This window comes from Emydura macquarii, unplaced genomic scaffold, assembly GCF_026122565.2.
Source record: "Emydura macquarii macquarii isolate MOO-44397 ecotype Brisbane River unplaced genomic scaffold, CSIRO-AGI_Emac_v2 contig_3348, whole genome shotgun sequence".
NCBI classification, from domain to species: Eukaryota; Metazoa; Chordata; order Testudines; family Chelidae; genus Emydura; species Emydura macquarii.
This window is the reverse complement of record NW_027133485.1, coordinates 737061-753060: the sequence shown is the minus strand read 5'-3', so window position 1 is coordinate 753060 and position 16000 is coordinate 737061. Positions and strand designations below refer to the sequence as shown.

General features: G+C 50.0%; 1 protein-coding gene across 1 annotated transcript in view; it reads right to left on the bottom strand.

Annotated features, from left to right (window-relative positions):
- FHL3 (four and a half LIM domains 3) overlaps positions 1 to 16000 on the bottom strand; it is a 37709-nt gene that overhangs the window by 6054 nt on the left and 15655 nt on the right. The gene's annotated exons all lie outside the window — the stretch shown is intronic.

Below are 16000 nucleotides of genomic sequence, written 5' to 3'. Positions count from 1 at the left end.
CCTCGGGAGCGTGTGACTGACCCGGTCTTCGGATGACGCAGGGTCCTGGGCTCCTGGCTGGATCCTCAGGACGCTGTGCAACCCTGGAGAAGACTGTACACAAAACCAGTTTGGGATTCAAGTGCTTGATCCGCTGTGTGTGTGCAGGAGAGAGACCAACAGAGGGAGATCCCTTCAGTCATCAAACCATCACCACTGTCACAGACCCAAAGTCGCTATTCGCCTCCCTGCCCTGAGCCTAGGACACGACTGGTTCCTGCAGCACATTTTCTAGTGCTTTGCCTGAGCTAGTTTTAACACCCCAAGTTTTGGGGCTTCCAAGCAGCTCTAAAGCAGACAAACGAGAGCATCGAGCATGAGTAGGTGGCCCAGTCACTTGGCCAGCACAAAGACATTTCTAACCAAAGCCGCATCCCCTGGATTCTACTGGGAGCGTATCTCCAAAGTACAAGTGTTCTGCAGTGTGAGCATGTTTGCACACGGGAAAGCACAAGACGCATTCTCCGGCTTTGCTGCTGGAGAAGCTGGTTTACGAGAGCTATTACTGTCCCAATTTCTCTCCAAGGCATAAGGGTTTGCCTACACCTGGAGTTATTCCAGAATAGCTATACATTTATACCCAGCTTTAATCCGAATTAACTTTCAAGCGTAGACAAACCCATGGAGTTTATAACAGACACATTTAGCTGCAGAGAGCCCGGCTTTGGAACCCTTTTTGCAACCCCTGTGGATCTCAGGCTGAGTTATTACAGTGTGTTGAGGGATAAACCCCAGAACAGGATAGGAGAACAACCACGAGTTCCTCTGCATGTCTCTCTGCTGTCTCCCCGGGGTTCCGGGCAGTCACCTCCATGATGCTGGACCGAAGCTACGCAGGGCCGGCCCTGGGGAAGGGCTGCTCCGGCTCACACAGCAGTGAGTCACCAAGGCTATTCATGGGCCAGAGATTAGGGTTCCCAGCTGTTGCGGAGTTTTGCTTCATGCAGAGATAGTGCTGCTGGTGAGTAAGACCCCTGTTGCTGCACAGCTACGTGACAGACAGACAGGGAACAAAGTCCCTGCTCAGCCCCTCTCATTAACCAGCTGCTTCCGCCCAGCTCCTGTCGGCTCTTCCGACCCCTCCACACCCTTCCTACCACAGCAGCGATGGGGCCCCGTGCACATGGCTGCAAGGCCGTGGGGAGATTTACACACAGCCCTCGTTACATCCAGACTTGCCAGCTTGGGCTGAGTAGCAGCCAGTGGCAGAGCTACTAAGGGAGCTGCTCTGCCAGCCCCCCTCCAGCCCTCCCTCCATCTGGGGCAGTGAACTTACCTCAGCAGGAACTAGCCCCAAGCCACTAGCTTGCAACACCCCATTGGTCTCCATACCTGCTAAAAAATACACGGGCAGCCAGGCCAGGCCTAGGGTACACAGTGAACCACAGCGCAGTGCATCCGTGAGAATGAAACGTTTCCTGAGCCGCTCTGCCTGCGGCCACCCTGTTCTGCCTGGGAAGAACAACCCCCACCCCAAAGGCTTGCTCCAGCAGGGAGGAATCTGACCCAGGGAGTTGACTGGGATTGCAGAAGCTGAATTACGCAGCCGGTGGAGATGCCTCTGCTTAGTCAGGGCCCTGGGCACCGTCACCTGTGTTTTGTTTCCCAACATACAGCAGAAGACACGCCTATGCGCTGTGCAGCATGTCCAGCCCCCTCCAGCTCACAGCGTGGAGTCTGCCTCCAGCAGTGCCCTGCTCTGCTCTGCCACCTGACTGGACTTGGCTTCCCAAAGCCATCCGATACCTTCAACTGGGAGAAAGAATGAACATCTCTCGCTACCCCCGGCCCCCCACATACAACTCAGAGCGAGGGACTGACAAAGGAGTCACAAGGACCCTTACCACTTAGACACAAGAGGGGACTCTCCCCACCCAAGCCGTACAATACTGTAAAGTCCTCAGGGCAGGGAGCTGCCTTTATTGGTTTATGACGCTTCATGCACCTCTGTGACACTAGAAAGAATAGCTCAGAGTGCAACAGGAGAGTAGGAAGGCAGGTCAAACGGGTAGTAAACTGGACAAGTGGAACTCAGAAGGCCTGTGTTCATTTCCCAGCCCTGCCAGACACACCCCGTGTAACCTTGGGCAGGTCACTTAATCTCCCTGGGGCTCAGTCCCCAGGGACCGAAAAAGGGGAACAATATCAGGGCAATATTGCAATGACAAAGCCCCCGAATGATCGCGAGGCGCTCAGATGCCATAGTAATTGGGTCATAGGAGGACGTAGACAAACAGAATAGCTGTCGTTCCTCTGACGCACACGCCACTGCTCTCCGATCTCAAAGAGCAATCCCACCCCAGACCCAGCAGCAATCACATACAACAGGAGCAAACCAGTTCACTATGAACTCAGCTCCAGGACAATGGAGCGCTATTTGCCAAATCAAACTGTCTCTCTGCTGCAGCTAAGCCAACAGTGTGATCAAAACCAAGAACGGGTCTTTTAAAAAATAGTCACAGGACAGGAACATTTCAGCCTCAAACGCTTGCTCTCATTTGGCAGCCTCTCGACCCAAACTGTCCTGCCCAATCCCCCTTCTCCATGAGCCACGCTGGAGATGGCTGCCAGCAGAGAGTGCCACTACGGACCTGTCTGCGTGACTGGCTTTGCAGGGAAAGGTACATCAGGGCCAATCCGTGCGTAAGGGCACTGTGCTGGTGTAAGGGAGGGTTCAGACAGCGCCACTTGCCCCATTCACACCACAGCGCATCACTGGGTGCGCCAGCAAAGCTATATCCGTGCAAAGATCCCGAATGTGGACCAAGCCCTTCGGTGGGAGCCAGCACCACGTTCTTTGCAAGCTGCTCGCATACGGGGGGGCTGGGAAGAGGAAGAGATGCAACGTGCACAAGCCCTTTGAAAACAGCACGTGCACAACGCTCTCAAAGCAGCGTCTGTCCCCGTCTGTTTGTACACAACGCACTGGCAGCTAGTTTAGTAGAGGACAATAGCCTACTACTGGTACCGTCTGTGGCATCAGTGCTGCAAAGCTGAGACCTTGCTGACTCCCTATAAGGAGGGTTGTTGTAAGCATCCCTCTGCACTGCATCTGGTGGCAATTCCCATCTCTGTCACGTGGCCTTAGTGTTGGCTGGCCAAGCGCTGCTGCATTTCCTACACCGCTTTCCCCCCTCCTTGGCTGTTACTGCTGCCCAGACTCCATCCGCCCATCTATGCCTGCCGCACAGCTGAGTCTTGCAAGACAGAGTGTTCTGCTGAGAGAGTCTCAGCATCACATCGTTTGAGCTAAACTCCCTTATTCTCCAGGTTGACCAGATCACAGAGTGCAAAATGGCAGGACAGTGAGCCCTGCGTGGCTGTGAAGGGACAGGAGCAGACGCCATGCTGCCCTTTCCAGGGAGTGGAGAGCAGCAGATAATGAGCCTGGGAAGTCTGCTCAGGGGTGTTTGTGTTAGATAAGCTGCAGGGAAGGTAGGTGTTTGCTCCCTTTGTTCTGGGCCTGACACACACAGCAGGACAGAGGCATTAAACACATGTGCAATGCCAAAGCAAACACTGGGGCTCCAGTGCCTCAGAAGCCAGGAGAGCCCAAGAGCATGGAGAACCAAGGGTGAAAGACAGGAAAAGGAGCAGGAAGCAGGTCAGCATAAAAATGTAACCAAAAAAATGAACTCCTCACTGACAAAGTTTTGCAGATGACAAAACCATTGGGGGAGTGGTAATAATGAAGAGGGCAGGTCACCAATATGCAGCATCTGGGTCGCTTGGCAAGCGGGGCACAAGCAAACGCTGTGTTTTGATATGGCTACATGTCAATGGACACATCTAGAAACAAAGAGCGTTGACCATCCTTACACCACGGGGCTCTGTCCTGGGAAGCAGTGATGACTCTGAGAAAGATTGGAACGGAGGGGGGAATAATCAGCTGCACATGAGATCCCAGCGCAATGCTGTGATCTAAAGGGCTAATGTGAACCTGGGATGTCTAAAGAGGGGAATCTCGCGTAGGAGCAGAGAGGTTCTTTTACCTCGGACCTGGCACTGGTGCGATGCTGCCGGAATCCTGTGTCCAGGTCGGGTGTCCACAATGCAAGAAGGATGTTGATAAATTGGAGAGGGATCAGGATTAGAAAACGTGCCTTCTAGTGATCGATTCACGGAGCTCAGTCTAGGTAGCTTAACAAAGAGAAGGCTAAGGGAAACTGGATTTCTGTCTGTACGTACCTACCTGGGGAACAATATTTGATAATGGGCTCTTTAATCTAGCAGAGGAAGGCGTGACACCATCCAATGGCTGGGAGTTGAAGCCACAACAGATTGACTGGAAATAAGGGTAGATTTATAAGTGAGGGTAATGAACCACTGGAACAAATTTACCAACGGTCGTGGTGAATTCTCCATCACGGACCGTGTTTAAATCCAGGCTGGATGTTTTTCTAACAGAGCTGCTCTAGGATTGTTTTGGGGAAGCTCTTTGGTCTGTGTCCTGCAGGAGGTCAGACAAGATGCTCACAATCGTCCCTTCTGGCTGTGGAGTCTATGAACACGTGAGCAAGGCAAGAAACGCTTACTGCGAACTTCGCGCTCGGCCAGGCTAGGAGGAGAGATGGATTTGCAAAATTGTGTTTCAATATTTTAAAAAGGGTTGATCTAAAGGAGGATTTTAAAAGTGTGATGGAGGCGTGTGCTGACGACCACGTTCTGAAAGCCACGTGTAGCCAGGACAGACTTTAAACATGCGCTAAGCTGGGCAAGGGGAAGCTTTAAATCCCCTAGTAGGACAAACCCATGGACTGTAACAGAACAGGAGCGAGGCTCTAGGAGCCAGGGGCTGGGTCAATCCTACTGCAGGGCGCCCACCTGCTTGCATGTTACCGAGCGGCCGTGTAGAGTCATTTGCATTCGTTTCAGCCCTATTCTATTCCAGATAGGAGGAGTCTGCCCTGTCCCCTCATTGCCAGGGCTATCAGTGCTGCCCAGACCCAGTGGCAATATGGCAGCAGGCAGTGGTCAGTGATAGATTATCCTCACTGCCCTGGCCCTGCTGTGTGTCATGTATGCACAGCGCCTCCACCTCAGACTGCGCCAGCTCGTGCCACCCCATGCAATGCTGGCAATGCCAAGGTGGCTGTTATGAATGCATCTGTTGCTGTGCTATGGAGAGGCACCCCACAGGCTGACCACTTATGGCTCACTACCGTGGATGCTGGCATCCTGGTTTGGATTTACACCTTTCCTGGGTGTATAATCACCCCACTACGCCCAATGACAGCCAGAGAACTGCAGCTACTGCCTCTGCTTGTCAGGACCCCCAGCACAGCTGCTGTGCTCCAGAGCGGACTCACTGAACTGAAGACACGCTACTATTAATGCAATAAAAGATGCAAACAAAAAAGGAGCCTGCAGGCTGGCGTCTGCTCCCTGCACCACTGCCCCAGGACTCTGCACACACTGTGGCCCTGAGCAAGACCCATGCAATATTCCTGCCACTAAACTAGGAGAAGCCAGTTCTCTACAGCTCACTCCTGAGATGCTGTAGGCAAAACAAACTACTCAGCACATGGAGACAGCAAAACCATGCCGGGTTTTAGTTTGTCTCTTGTAACAATCAAGGTTTGTTTGGTCTCTGAGTGTCTCCCTTCGGCATACACTGTTCTCCTTCCGGGGACAACCGGCTTTCCTCCCTCTTGAACACCAGTACCATGGAGTGCCAGACCACAAACTCCTGAGTGGCCCCCAGCCCCGCCTTGCAAATAACCTTCCAAAAACCGAGGGACGCAAGCACGAGCAGTTTGGAACAGAGCTTGGAACAGGATAGTGTATCGAAAGGTCAGCAAGCTGCAGATGGTGCAGGGCAGAGACCACTTTCTAATTCGAGTAACACCCATGTAACACCACTCCAGTGTCACTGTCTGCTGTGACCCTGCAGGTGGCTTAGCAACAGTCCCAGAAGATGATTAAATTCATGCCAGGTCTATATGGGGGGAGGACATGTGAGCCCATAGGAGAAGGTACACCCAAGGGTTGGCTTTCCACAATGTGTAACCAGCCAGGATTTTAATCCAAGTGTTGAGGATCTCCTGTAACAATGAACTGCAGCCAGAGATTTCACTTATGCAAGAAAGCCAAGAACCTGGTGAAACTTCACACCACAGTCTATCATCAGGTCACACAACCAGCTGCCCTATGGAAGCCATCCTGTAGCAGCCATACAGCTATTCCTAGGAACAAGTTCATCTTTCCAGGATACAGGAATAGACCTGCCTTTGCTTGTGTTTCAGCTGCCATCTCTTCTAATCTGCCCAGAGTTGCCTGAGCAGGGTTTGCATGATTTATACCCACACAAATGAGTAGGAGAAGACATGCAGCCAAGCAGGGGAGCGAAGGATGAGTCTATCTAGGTGAGACAGGGCCCAGGCGCAGGCCCCAGGGGATCCCATGGGGCAGGGGGAAGAGAACGATTGTTTCCCCAGCGGCCCTAGTTAGCGTTGCAGAAGCACTACAGCTGCTGGGGTCTGTGTGTGCAACTGTCCCTGCCAGCAGTTCTACCTCCACGACAAAAAGCAGCTGCTGCCTGTTGTCAGGAGCTGCGCTGACCCCTCCTAGTGGGGCTGGGAAGATTTTCAATCAACATATTCTGACTGACACCACTGCTGCAGCTCCCTGCGTCCCAGCAGAGCCCAGACACTGGCCAGGCAGGATCTCGGGCCGAAAAGAACGGCTGTGCGCAACGTGTTTGGTTCCCTACATGGCTCATTGCATCTGCCTCGATCTTCAGAGCCTTCGCTGGGCTTCTGACTTCACCAGCACTCCTCTGGATGCCGTTCCATGGACCCAACACCTTCAGCTTCTCACCCGGCTCTGAGGCAGGGTCCTGGCCAGCAGGCCTGGAGCAGCACGTGTGGGCAGGCTGGGAAACAAGTGGGTTCTTGGCCCATTCCCGAGCCCTCAGGCACAGCTGCGGGCTTGCTGCTGCCGCTGCTTTGGAAGACCCGCCCCAGCCTGGGCTCGCCACGCCCTGCCGTCAGGGGAGCTGAGGGGCAGTCAGCCAGAAGGGCCCAGGTAAGGGAGTTTGTCAGCTCACACGCAGCGCCAGCTGCGTCACATCAAGACTTCACCCTCCTGCTCCTGGAAGCTCTGAGTCATTTCCTGCCGTTAGCTCTCACCTTCAAACCTCCTCCACAGCCTGTGACTGAGCCTCCCTGAGGAGCGATTCGGAGCTTGAAGGGCAGCGATGTGGGGAGCTCAGTTCATTGCCCTTGGCCATGCCCCAGAGCTCCTCCAGCCGCACAGTCCCTGGGACTCGCGCTCACCCCTGCAAACAGCTGCAACGAGCTGCAGTTCCTCACCTACATGGGCAGGACTTGGGCTTCCTTTCGTGGCTTGTCTGTCATCTCGGAGCACGTCCCCTGCAGGAGCAGAGGCAGAAGGCTGCAGCCTGCACACCCCTGCACGCCCACCTGTGGGGATGCACCAACGCGGGCAGCTGCGGGAACCTGTCAGACAAGGGCTGTGTGTGCCGGAGCCCACCCAGAGGCCTACAGTGCAGCAGCTTTCCCCAAGGATTGTGACGTGAGGGTTCACAGCCGCCTTGGCCCAATGCTGGGCGCAGCAGATTTCAATAAGGAAACACTGTACCTCTGAGGAGAGCTCTGTGCTGGACGAGCAGCACTCTCACAGCCGGGCAGGCATGAAACGCCAAGGACCGGGAGCACAGGAAGTAGCAAAGATGGTTTGCCTTGTTCACCCATTGTCACAAGAGGCTAAGGCATGCTCGGCTAGTGAATTGAGGGTTTCCTCACATTCAGAGCAAGTTTCAGCAGGTGTAAGATGCACCACGCCATACCAGAGAGACCATGTAGGGACCAGTGATTTCTGACCCTATATCCCTTAAGCTCCCAGGTTCCTGTGCTAACATGTGACTGGCAATGTACTAAAAACCCCTCTACATTCTTCTTGCCTTAAAAACTTCAGCAGAAAGACACTGCAACATCCCATTAATACAACAGTGCTGGCACTGAGCCAACCCTACAGACGGGGCAGGCAGTCCTGAGGTCAGTATGCACAACAACTTCACTGCCTACACATGCAGCACATGTGCCGCTGGCCTCCTCTGTGCTAGGCGGTGCTTGTACCACCAAGGCAAGTGTGGTGCCTAAAATATTTACACCAAACATCTCACCACTTTCAGCACCAGCTGTTTAAAGCAGAAGGGCACAGGACGGACACCAGCTAAAGACAGGTGTGCTGAACTTGACGGGACCTCAGTGCAACTTCATGGCTAGGTGGGGACAAAAGGGTTAGATTATTATTTGTAGTACAGTAGCACCAAAGGCCCAATAGAGACTGGGGCTCCGCTGTGCCAGGTGCTGTACACAGGCATAGTAAGATACTCGACCTCAGCAAGCTTGCAGCCTGAACAGACGAGACAGCCAAAGGGAAGGATCATTATCCCCATTTTACGGATGACATAGGGAGAGGTTCATGCTGAAGACTAAGTATGTGTGAACATGGTGGAGCTCAAGCTCCGTTTTGGTTTGAAAAAGCCAGTGAGAGTTCACAGATCTTCTCCCTCTAGTTTTAAATTCCACACACTCTCCAAGGATAAGAAAATGTAAACTAAAAAAATTCCTGTGTGAAAGGAAAGCCCCTTGTCCATGAGCCTGGCTGACTCAAGTCCTGTATGTGGTATAGGAGAAAGGCTGGGAGCCAGATCCTCTCGCCTTTATTTTTTTCTCATTGGAATATTTCTTATCTCCTCTCTGCACTTACCAAATTCTAGTGCTAGAGAAAGAGTGGAAGGTGTAAATGTTCCCACTGTGCCCCAGTCCACAGACAAAGTTTGCTCAGGAAAGGACAGGGGGGCTAAGACATATCAATAAATCCATATAGATTTACAGACCTATTTGCAATCAGGAACTGAACAAAGCCATCCCTTCCTGATGAGAAGGCTGGACTCCAGGCATAGTTAATAACTGCCCGGTTACTAAGATACATTCAGAACTACAAACTCCCTTCCTCTATTGGTCCACTGACGTGAAAACTATTCATAGTTGGAGCTTTGCTCAACAGATTGGCCATTCATTAATCTTGTTTAAAACAGATACAAAGTTGGTTGAATCATGGGGTAATAAGCACAGTTTGTGCATTCAACAGGAAGCTGAGGATTGGAAGCGTCTGAGCAGCTTGGATCTGTCATGAGTCAAATGGTCCATTTCACTGAAGGAGGAGATCCAAGAGCACAGGAGCGAGACACATTAGCGCTCTTCTCCCAACAAAATGACATCCATCTTACCAGACTATTAGGAAATCCACAGCTCCAGAATTCACCAGAGGAGATTCTGATTCAATCTCCTTAGATTTTTATCTAGGGCAGAGAAGGGCTGGGTGGAAAGGAGCAAACCCGACACAAACCAAGATGCATTTCCGTTACATGCAACACTGATCTGCAAGAGAGCTGTCTTGGCCAATGACAGGCTGCACTGAGCAAATTTATCACACAGGAACTTGGGTTGCTAAAGAGCCCACAGGCAGCATCTGTAAACACCGGTGGGGCCCCCTGGCCCCAGGCAGACTACAAAAGAGAGGCCCTACAGTCAAGTTTTAGGGACAGCGGCTGAGCATTTGGAGCCTGGTTTGTTTTATTAGGTAGAGGGATTGGCGGGGAGGTCACAGTTCAGGGAAGATCCTGTTCATAGCAATGCTTTAGAGGAGGAAGGCAAGCAGCCAAGCATAGGATTGCTTTCTGAGCTCCTGCTCCTTTTTCCCATGCACATTAGTCACCCATTTAACTGAGGGCAATGAGCGTCTGTTTAATTATGGGAAGAATGACGTCAAAAATTCAAGTCTTCAAGGTACTTCCCCTCTGGTTAGATGGTTATACGTGCTTCTATAAAAGGTGAGCTCTGCCTTGCTTTCTGTTCAAAGAGAACCACAGGGAAGCCATGACTAACTCCATGAAGTGCAACTGGCCTAAATTTTGGAATAAACCTCAAAGATCCACCCAGGCCAATTCAGACACCCTTGGGTTCCTTCCAGAACAGCTGCCTCCAGCCGCAGCTAACTGACTCTGTACCAGCTGCGGCACATAGCCCTGCCTGGAGGGCACATTTCTTTGCAGATAAAGGCTGTTACCATTCATTAAGCCAATCAGGAGAGAAGTTTTGTCATTTCAGACCCGGATACCAAGACAAAGGATGTTGAAAGAGAAGCAGAGTAGAACAGAAGGACAAGAAAGGAATAGAGGGGCCTAAGACGACCAGTTAGATGGTTTGCTGTTACCTTCTGCAAGGAGCAGTCAAATAGGTGATCAGCTTTCATACAACTCCTCCATCGGCAGATTCTAAACATGCTCTTTTCCTGACAAATCCTCCAAGGTCCAGCCCTGGCTCTTGAAACATTTCTGCTGCAAAGGCAACCGTCCTACCAGTGCCAGGGCTCTCGTGCAGTCTTGTGCTCAGGCACACAGCCCTCCACACAAACTTTTACCCACCAGCATGTCTCTGCTGCCATTTGCCGGTAACGGCAGGTCTCTGGCTGTATACTCACTCTTTCTATTGATGCCCCTTTAAAGAGTAAAGGAGGTCTCTATCTAGAGCATGTGTTACAGCTGCTAACATCCCTCACATGTAAAGGAAATTACAGCTCTGTTACCCCAATGCGCCTGCAGCTTCTAATTCTGGTGAAGTATCAAGTCCTGGGAAGGTAAGTAGGCTTAGGTTGCCATCCCAATAACTGGCTTCTTGTGGTTTGCACCACAATTTAGACCATCTGTTGCCTGGGAGTCATTGCACGTGCCAGCTGCAGAGTGTCTGGTTGCCGCCCTCCTGTAAAAAAGTTAACACACTCCCAGGGCAGGATTGCTCAGCTTTGGAGCAGGTCAGGAAACTCCGGAGTGGAGACAGACGGGAGCATGGGAAGCAGAGAGTTCATTTTTTAAACTCACCACCACACTGCCACAGTAGAGCTGAAACGAGTTTACATCTGCAAAGCTGACGCTATCCAGATACGGAGTTAGATGAAGTCATCTGGCGTCAATTACTCTTACAGCCAGACCTGAGCCGCTTGAAAATCAGTCTCCTTTGTTGCAACTCTTCTCCTTTGTACTATTTTTTAAATTTAGTCTCAAATACTGAGACTTTGAAACGAGCAATCGTCCATTACTCAAGGCAAAAGGGCTTTTTGCAATCAAGATCTACTTTGTATAAACGCTGCTCAGAGCTACTTATTTGAGAGAGAGAAAGAAATGGGAAGCACGTCACTTCTTGCACAACTGCTGCGACCCCTCATGCAGCGGCACCTCCTCAGATGCTGCCTTTGGCAGCTACAGGCAGGAAAAAAACTACAGGAGCAGGCGCTATGGACCCAAAGAGCCACAGAAGGCAGGTGCCTGCACTGAACATTAAGGAGCTGGACTTCTTCAAACCTCCGTATCTATTCCTCTACATTACCTACCTCACAGAGCTAGAGCCTCCTACCACCACAGCCACGGAAAGCACTTGTGTTTGGGCAACAAGCAGCACCTACCAGGGAAGATTCACTCACACACACACACTCACACACACCTCTTCAACCCTCTTCCCAAGCTCTTTGTTGCAGGGGCCAAGTTCTCATCTCTCTGTAACGTGCCCTGCAGGGCTAAACAAATGGAGTAGCAGCTAATGTATCACAGAAACCCCAGCAGTCCCGCCCCGCCCATTTCCAGCACCACATTCTCCTGTCAGGGTAACAGCAAAGGTACAGAGCTGGTGTTTAGTGAGATGGACCGGGGTAGTAATAAAAAGCAGCAATGGAAATCTGAATGAAAGAGATCTACTTTTGTGGACAATGGGTTATGTACAGGGCAGAGAGACCCAGCTTGCTATGTCCCCAGGGTACAGGCCAGGAAGGGTTCACACCCCCTGAAGTGAAGACGTGAAAACACAACCACCTCCTCTGTGTACAGCAAGGCACATGGTGCGACAGCTGTGCAGAATGTCCACACAGCAGGGCAGTTTGGCTATAGCTGAAGTTTCCAGGTTGATTTGCTTGCTCACATATTTGTAGGGTCAGGGCCTGCTGTTCAAGAAGGTGAACAATGGCAATCCCAGCATGCCAATAACCCTGACAAACAGAGAGCATGCCAACCGAACAGAGTATGTGTGGCAAGCCATCCACGATCCACTGAACAATAATGCAGCCGAACCAATCCTCTAACTGCAGCAGAAAGTTACACTGGCTTGTTGAATGCAATGGATCTGATTAAACCTAACACAATCCCACTGCCACAGCGATACAAGGAGCAAAGGAAAGCTGGACGCTCCCAGTGACTCACGCTGGAATCTGTTACAGCAGGTGCTGTGAGCAAAACCTTTCCCCAGTAAGTCACCACTTCACTAGAAAACATTGAAGTACTTGCCCAGAAACAAAAGCAGTCATGTCATAAACCACCCAGTGACATCAGCACACAGAGAGTGTTTCCTACCAAGGTTCAGATTTCGTTACATGGGGCTGAAAGACTGGACTCCTATCATTAAGTTACTCAAAGTCTCCACATTAAAAAGAGTCCCTGGCTCTGGTTTGGTTAGTGATACTGAGTTTCTGAGCCCCTTTCATCCCTCACTAGCACACAGATACAAGAGGAAGAGAGCAAATAGGAAGGGTTCCCTGGTCTAAAATGAACTGCTAACAAAAATAATCATCCTGACCTAATGAGGCGATGGCAAAACTCCCAATAATGGCCCTACATTACTTAAACAAAAGGAGCTACTTGGGGCCTGGTTCTTAGAAGGGGTATGGAGATCTAGAGACTTGTCCAGACCCAGAACTCTGCATCCCCTTCCAAAATTAAGACTTTCACATGCTGAAGATCTGAAACCACAATGGTCCTGTTCACTTTAGTTGCATCACTGCCCGTGGCAGCATGATCAAGTGTGCACACAGGAAGCCTAATCTCTTTAATAAAGTGAGCCCCCTCTGCGATTTCGCCCCTCACAGATGCTCAGAGTACTGTGCGTGAGATGTCCGTTCATGCTCAGTGCGTAGGGCTGGAAAATACGTAACAGAGCTTCTCTTGGCCAGAGTTCCTTGCAATGTATTGTATACTTAATGCTCGAAATATGCCTCTTGAATAAGTGCCACAATTATTGTGCATACTCCAGAACTCTCTGAACTGGGCATCGGACATTTTTCTTGGTACCAAGGCACTCTTTGAGTTAATGGCAGCCACTCAACTATACTCAGATTAAATTGATGGACTTTAGAAAAAACAGAATACAAATGTGAAGATCTTAGAAGCCGTTTGTGCTCTGTATGTGTGTAAATCTGAACAGTTCACGCTCATGCTGCTCTATAGTCCTCCAGGACCTCACATCCTGGCATGGGTGAGTGGCCATAGCCCGCAGCACACCGAGTGAGGGCTGAGCTGAGGAGGGTTTCCTCTACTAGAAAAGCACTTTGCTTCCCTGCCAATGCAGACACACAGACACAGCCCACTTCAAGAACATAAGTGCAAGGGGACTCAGCTTCCATATTTAACCAGTTCTTTACAAGTACATTACTGCTTCCACCAATGTACTACCCGAGTATTTCACCGACACTAATGCATTTCTCTCACTGCACTCCTGTGAGGCTGGGAAGGATTTTGTCTCCATTTCACAGAATGTGGAGCTGAAGCACAGAGGGATGCAGTAACAGCGAGTCTGTGGCAAAGTGAGGAACTGAACCCAGATCTGAGTCCCAGTCCAACACTGTAACCACAAGGCCATCCTCCTTCCTGTTCTGGAAATACACAATATATTCTGGCCTGCTGGAATTATTTAAACACAGTCTATAAAGATTTAGGATCTGCTTTCTCCTTTGTTAAAGCCCCCTCATATACATATGCTATAGATCTAAATCCAGAAAGTCTCTACAGGCAACCCTCTTCACGAAGAGAAATAACACACACACACACACAAGTCTTTCATGTGTGATCCTATGGACTGTATCTTTTCTGGCTGCTCCTGTTAAAGTTAAAGTTAGGGCTTTGAAAACAAGCTAAAGAAACAAGATACTCTTGTTCTTGAATAAGAGCGTCCACACATGGGGTTATTCAGGACCAGCTATTGATCTACAAATTCACACCCTGCCTTAAATGATGTTAACTTTCAAAGATAGAAAACTTGTTGTTTCAGCACCAGTGCCACTCCCCTACCTCTACCACGCTACCACGGGACGGCAGAGCATCCTGTGTAATACCTAGGCGCAACACAGTGGAGAACTGCAACCCTGAAGAGGAATTTTTTGGCTTTAGTGCGCTGAAGTTAGATTCCCGAGTTAGGCATTCTGCACTTCAATGTAATTTCTTTTGTTCCATGAGAACAGCATGAAAATCTATTGAACTCCTCCATGTCCGAGCAGCAGGCTCCAGGTGGGAGTGAATGCAGAACAGATGCAGAAGGCATGGTCTATGCCAGAGGTTGCACCACCACAGAAATGGCTTTACTTGAAAGGTCCCATGAGCGGGAAATCCCATTGTGGGCTTGGGTCCGGCAGAACTGAAGCTGTTCTGAAGTGAGTGGAATCTCATTCACTCACACCCACCCACCCCAAACGGGTGAAAGGCTTTCATGAGAATAGACTGCCAACTGTTTTTACAATTTGCATTTTGTGCTTAAACAACCTCCCCAAGACTTCAAGAGCCAGTGCGCAGCCTGGATGGGATTTTTATGGCCAATTTTAAACCCTCCGAAAGTAGGGGTCTAGAATGGAAACAGTTCATTACAGCTAAAGCACTGGTCCTGGGCTCTGCTCTGAACAGCTGGGACTAGCTCCCCAGTTAAGTTAATTACTATTCCTAAAACCTACCCTGATTTTCAAGTGGCTCGGAGGAGATGCTGACTAATCACTGTTCTCCCCAGATGAGCTATGAGCCATTTTATTTACAGGATTTCCTAGGGAACATTAGACACTTGGGTAAATAAACTCTCAAAATATCAAAGCCAAATTTACATTTCAGTGTCATATGATGGAATATCTAATCTCAGTTGCAATATTTTAGGGATCATATTTTTTTCTATGCACTAAATTATTTGGTCACATTAAACATCTGTAGCCGCTGGAAGGAATTCATTTGGCCTGCTAGGATTCACTAGGTTTAAGAAAACAAAACCGGATCATGTGTTTAGTTTGCATCCAAAGAACTAATGTTGCTTTGTCCAGTCCTAATAGGATATCTAGAGAATAAGGCTTTTGTGACCTCCCCAATAGGAGCTGTTGGCTATCATAGTTCTTTTCCACACAGTTATCTGTTAGCAAAGAGAGTTCTGTATTTAGGTTAATGCTGCTGCTGCGATCCAGTATTGACTCAAATGTCATTTCATGTCCTTTACAGCAACATGGGGGGAAATCAGCTGGTGGGTAAGGAAAACAACTCCAACCCAGATTTTCTTCTCCCCCTCTTTTCCCCTCAGAACTCCCAGTCCAGAGAAAACACCTGATGAGACCTGCTTTAAAAGGTTACTAAGGAACCAAAGCTTCTCCTTCAGAAGGGGGGCTAGAGGTGTGCGCTAGAGGATTGCAACATGAAAGGCTCCACATACCTCCCCACTCCTCTCCCTGAGGCTTAAGGTGGCTACGTATCTTTTACAGACCTTTTTAACAAAGGCAGAGTGACCAACTTTCCAGGGAGTGAATGCCAGCAAGTGGGGTAGGCTGGGTTATAGACAGGAGATGAAACTGGCAGTTTCCACAGGGACACTCTTATTCTGGGCAACAGATTGCAAAGGATTACCTATGGGGATACTGTCCTTGCTGAGAAAGGCTAAGATTTCAGTGGCGTTGGAGCAGAGAGCAGAACAGTCTCCAATCTCTGCTCAGTTAACCAGTGAAACCCCTGCAGCTCCCCAATGGCTGGAAGATTATGGTTTAGACGAGAGAATGCTCAGCTAAGGGAATGTTCTGCAGCCATGACCGAGCTGTGGTTAAAACCAACCCCAATGATTCTGTTCAGCCCAGAAACCGACAGTTTCCATTTGCT